A 6,000-nucleotide genomic window follows, 5' to 3' on the forward strand; every position below is an offset into this window, starting at 1 on the left:
TCCTATTATTAAATCCCTAGAAAGAAATTAAAGGACATAAGTAAAACTCCTTTAGAAATGAAAAAAATAAACGATGGAATCATCCTTGTTTTATCTTAGAGACATCATCGTACCAAGATCATACCACAATCCAAAGTACAACTGTCTTTTCTCATGTCCATTTCAGACCTTAAAGGACAAGTACAAAAACACATTCAAGAGAAAACTGGAGGTTAAAACTATGACAAGCCAACATGTGCAGAAAGTAATTCTACAAAACGAAGTACCCAGTGCTCATCCCCTAGGGTAACATTATGTCAGCATGTCAGGCTGTTACTCTGACAGAGTAACCCGAGGGAGGTTGAACAATGTCTGTGTCTTAGGTAATGTCTTGGTTCAGCGAGCTCAGAGGACCTGTGCCCTATCAGGTTCATCTGAACACTAAATCTTTAGAATAAGTAGATGTGCTTTCATTTTAAACCCAGTCCTTTCTAAAACATTGGTTAGACCGAAATAAACCCCAGGTCCCTAAATTTGCCTTTCACTGTAATCCCTGCAAATGCAAAATATGGGAGGCCTATGACATCAAAGGCTCCCAAACTTCCTGTAAAAGTGTCCCCACCCAGAGTGCTCTCAGTGTTCCTGGAACCATACTGAACGTGAAAATAATTTCTAGAATCATATTGATGTAGCTTAACAGATACTGATGCCATTTTAACCTGCTGAGGCGGTGAGACTGAGCACCATGGCCTTGAGAGCACTTTGGCCGTTAACGTAGCACCCATCAACTTAACCGTTTGATGTATTATTAGGAAATTTTCTGCGAAACGATCTGCTATCACCATAATGAAGTTCTGTGCTTCCCATTATGCAAACAAATGGACAGTGTGGTCAGTGTGAATTTCTTCCCAGAGTCCTTTCACGGCCTTATGCTTAAACTTTGCTTTCTGTGATTTCCAGAAGTCAGCAATCTACACGGAGTTAACATAATTTAATTAGCCATTTCAGTTATTCTCACTGCTTGGATCACTAATACTACAAGATTAAAGACTTAGTGCCCTCTTAAAATATTTCTTTCCCGATTCCAGTCCTTTGGGTCCGTGTGTGAACTACAGCAGGCTTCTGTTGTACAAATACCAAGGTTAACTTTGGCAAAATTCCTCAATAGCGTCCCTATTTTAGTTCTGGTCGGAATGTGCGCACCACAGCCCTTTTATTCATTGTGTTTGCCTCTCATGGAGTAAGTCAGTGCCTAGATACCAGTGTTTTAAGGTTTCCAATATTACTAGGAGATTCTCTTCCTTCATAATTGCCTGACAGCTGTGACCCTGGCCAGACTCTTTCTGTGAGAACAGAATGTGATACTGCAGATCAGCATGCACCTTATAGTGCAGTTCTAAAGTGAAGGACCTATGTTTTTTTGCTGAGAAAAATGCCTTTTACCACTATCCCCTTAAAATTAGGATGGTTTCTTATGAAGGAAGTGTCAATGATAAAGGAGTGACAGACTATTGAATTCATCCTTCTATTTTGAGAGTCAGAGTTGATTTGATTGCACTAATTTGACTGGTCAGGTTTATATCTTGTAACAAGCCTTTCCAAATTAGGCTAGAAGGAAACTAGCATAGGGAAAAAATAACTATGGCTTTATCATGGGCCGGTTTGACTTGTTAGACGCTGTGGCAGTCATCTTTCAGATCTTGCCAAGATTAAGACCTCAGAAAAACCAAATGAATGTAAAGTATTCTGATCTCCCCAGGACCTTGGGACACCTTGTTATTACTTATACTTTCTTCTGAGAATGGCCAAAAAACCCTCTTTAGAGGTTACACAGGTCACTAGTACCTGGTTATAGGCAGTTTTCTTGTAGTTTCTCAGGATCCTGGACTTCAGAAATCTCAAAATTTTCAAACCATTAAAAAATTCTGCTTCTAAAGACTAGCATATGCCATATTTAGAAGGCATATAGTAAAAATGCACAAGTCATTTAAATTTTTTTGTTTTAATAAGTTAATTTATTTCAAATGGTGCCCAAACAATTTAAGGATAAAATATAGTAGAATCATTCTACCAGGACGTTTTTAAGATTTTTATTTCTAAATAATTATAGTACCATATTACTTGATGAAGAGTGAAATATAAATTTTGCAACTTATAATTTTAATGATCCATTGAACACCGACTCTTTCAGTCATCTTGATTTATTTCCACAATAATCCTAAATGTAGATGCTACTAATCCTTTTTTTCTTGAAGCTTTAGCCAATTTATATTTTTAAAAATATTCAAATTTGGATAGTTTTTCCATATTATAAGATTCCAGATTATACGAGTCTTGTTTACTATTTGAAAAGTAAATTGTTCAATTTGAGGGGAAAACATTTTCTAAGGAAACACTTAGAAGGAAGATTTCTGTGGAAATCTTCAAAAAGTAAGAATGCAGTCATAGAATGTCAAACACCTAAAATATATTGCATTGTCGCCACTGGCTAAAATGAGACCTAACCTATATTATGTCTTCCAAGAGCAATCAGGTGTATGGTTGCCATATTGGAGGAGTGGTCCTAGAACCTCTGACCCTATGATACATCATATGGTGCACAAAAGAGTCCAGGAAGAAAGTTAAAAAAATCTGTCAACCCAATATGAACCTTGAGCCAATGTGGGAGAAGCCTATACCTATTCCAGTGTGGACATAGCCAAACTTTCCTAGTAATGAGCTGATTTATCTATTGCTTCCATAGAATGTATCACCCTCCAAGGATTAATCAGGAACCACTCTGTTTATTATCATCATTATCATCCATGTTATTATTTTAAAGCTTTTTTTTTTTAAATTCATTTCTTCATGAGAGACACATACAGAGAGAGGCAGAGACACAGGCAGAGGGAGAAGCAGGCTCCATGCAGGGAACCCAATGCGGGACTCAATCCTGTGACTCCAGGATCACTCCCTGGGCTGAAGGCAGACACTCAACCACTGAGCCACCCGGGCATCCAATGTTACTATTTTAATCTTGACTTCTGTGAAATAAAGGCTAGAAATCAGACTGACTTGGGGACTAAGATAGCAAGTATAAAGTATGTGATAAAAAAATAAAGTATGTGATAATTTATGGAATATCTTTTTTATTTAATCTATGTGTCTCTGGGATTTCTCTTATAGGATAAAGGAGGATTATGTGGAAGCAGACATTTTTTGAATGAAAAATAAAGACAATCTCCATATAAAATTCTTTTATATGAAACATTCGCTACTTCTTAAATTTATTCATGCCATGCATATTAGTAAAAGCAAACAGTAATTGTGAAAATATTCTCTATGGAAAGTTTACAAGTGACAAAAAATACTTTTTTCATGTAATAAAAAAGAAAAATTCATGTACACGAAAATGATTGAACACATCTCATTGAAGGTTTTCTTCGCTGTGTGACCTTTACCAAAACACAAGACTATAACCTTGTATATATTTTGACTTTGTTTCATAGATTTTAAAAAATTCTACAATATTAAAATTCTGTGTTAGATATACAAAAATCTAAATATCCATCTAGTAGATAGATAGATAGATCTCCTTATGTGTAAAGTGGTATTGCTTATCTCAAATTTTAAACTTTTAGGAGTGACAGGTGCAGTATTTTCAAAGACTTAAGCCATGATCCATTTATTATGAATATAAAAATTAGTTGTGTGGAGGATTACTTTAGCTTTGAAAGGCTCACTTATGCTTTAGATAAAGGCATTTTCATATAGCTCTATGAATTTAAACCTTTTAATGCGAAAACCAATGTCAGACACTAAAATATGAAGTGCTGTTCTTCTTTAACTTGAGCCACTTGAAATAAGTTATGACTTTGTATATTATATAGGTATAGAAATTACCCTCTTATCTTGTTGATTGATCAGTAAATAAATAATATATACATCAGTAAGCTCATTTAAAGTGAAGCCAGGGGCTTTGTAAAATCCTACTAGTAATCTTTGCAAAAAAAAAAAAAAAAAAGAACTGATCATACATGCAAAATTAAAGCATCATAGTATTATGATTATATCTACCCATAAAATACCATGAACAGTTATTTTAAATATAGATGCTAAAGTTACTGATTAATCCTGATTATTTTGTATGTAATTCACCTAAGCATTTTGCTTTTTCTCTTCATCTTGCCATCTGGTTAGTCGAAGCTCTCACAAATGAGAATATGCAGCGAGACACAGGATACAAACTAGCTGGGGGTATGAAACTCAGTGGTACAAGATTTATTGACACAGCTGCTTGATTTATTTTAATGTTGTTGGTTTTTTTTTTTTTCCTGGTTTTTGCAAAGCTGGAGGCAGATGCATTATGCAGGAAACATGATGTGGTAGTTTTAAATGATGGCACTGAAATGTCTGACACTCTTCCCATCGAGAGGTGGAGTCTATGTCCCGTTTCCTTAATCCTGGCCTAGAGGTCATCGTCTGGTGTAATAAATTTTGAGACAATAATACTGAATAAATTCCTTGGCTTGATCACAGCGGACCATGCAGCCTCCTCCGGAGTCTCTTGGAATCCCTGCTCACCAGAAACTCTGCTTGGGAAGCTCAGTAGGTAGGAAGTAGGACTCTTTAAGCTTGGCGTGCTGAAGGCACCGGGATAATAAGCAGCTGACAGCCTAAACTGAGCTTGCAGCTGACAACCAACAATTGACAAGCATGTAATTGAGTCTCTTGGATGACATCAGCAGAAGAGACCCCAAGCAAACATTGCCCAGCCAACCAATTACCGAATCCTTGTTCCACAAAATTGTGAGCAAAATAAAATTATTGTTTTAAGTCCTAGAGATTTGGTATTGTTACATAACCATGAGAATCAGATCACCTGGGCCCCAACTCTGCATCCTTTACCCGATTGAGGATATATTCATGTTTAAGCTGAATTTGATTTAGGAACCAACATAAACACTTCAGGAAAATGAACACATGTGTTGTATGTACAAATTCTCCCTGCATCGAGGAAAATACCCAGATTACCACAAGGATATGATAGCAGGAATTCAACTTTTTAGGCCATCTCGCCCTTAGCTTGCACCTGTGGGTATATGAGAGGTCTTGTTTGACCAGCTAAAAGAGCAGGAAAAAAGCCTGCATTGGGTTTACAGATGGCTCACTCAGTATTTGGATGCAAATTGAAAAGCAATAATGGCTGCATCACAGCCACATTTGTGGTGCCCTGGGAGACCGTGAATGCACAGGAGAGAGAAGAGGAGTGTCACTCGGAGCCCAGAGAACAGCTGAAGCGAGGGAATTGTGGTTCATCCACACACCATGCACCTCCTCTCCTTTTGGAAGTTTTTCTTCAGGAAGACGGATGTGTGGGACCCGTGGAAGACTTGCCTCCCGGACCTGTGTGAAGGATTAGGTCTGCGTGACTCAAGGGTTGGACTCTGGCGACAATGAGAATGTGCTTTTCAGGGCTGTGACTGCAGGAAATGGAACGGATCAAGGGCTCCAGCTGATGTGCTCTGCAGTCTGTTGCTCCACTTCCCGTGTTTCTCCCAGGCTGCCCCCCAGCCAATGGCTGAGTGTGGGGGGTACAAAGGCAGGTGGTGAGGGACTTCTCTGACAGGCAATTTGTATCAAGAATTCACTGATCACCTTACCAAACCGTCCTTCAAGCTGCAGTGCAATCTAGTACGCTTCACGGATTGTCCTGTAAGACATAGAAACTTCTTGCCGTAGATAATATTATTATCATTTACTTTTAAGGACAACAGAAGCCTAATGATGTCAGGATCATTTTTTAAGGTCACATGGTTGGAAGTGTTACAGCTGGACTTTCCAACCAGGAAGTCTGATAATAGAGTCTGTTTAATACAAATTAGCTGAAATAACATTTCCCCAGTATGATTTTTATTGAATCTTGTATCATTTTCTTTTAAGCACCAAGAAAGTTAGCATCTGGGCTCTGGGAGGAAATGTAAACCTTTTTATGCCAGGACTTAATGCAAACAAGATGCGTATTTAAAGTAACGTACCTAT

The sequence above is a fragment of the Vulpes vulpes genome, chromosome 3, assembly GCF_048418805.1.
Source record: "Vulpes vulpes isolate BD-2025 chromosome 3, VulVul3, whole genome shotgun sequence".
Classification (NCBI taxonomy): domain Eukaryota; kingdom Metazoa; phylum Chordata; class Mammalia; order Carnivora; family Canidae; genus Vulpes; species Vulpes vulpes.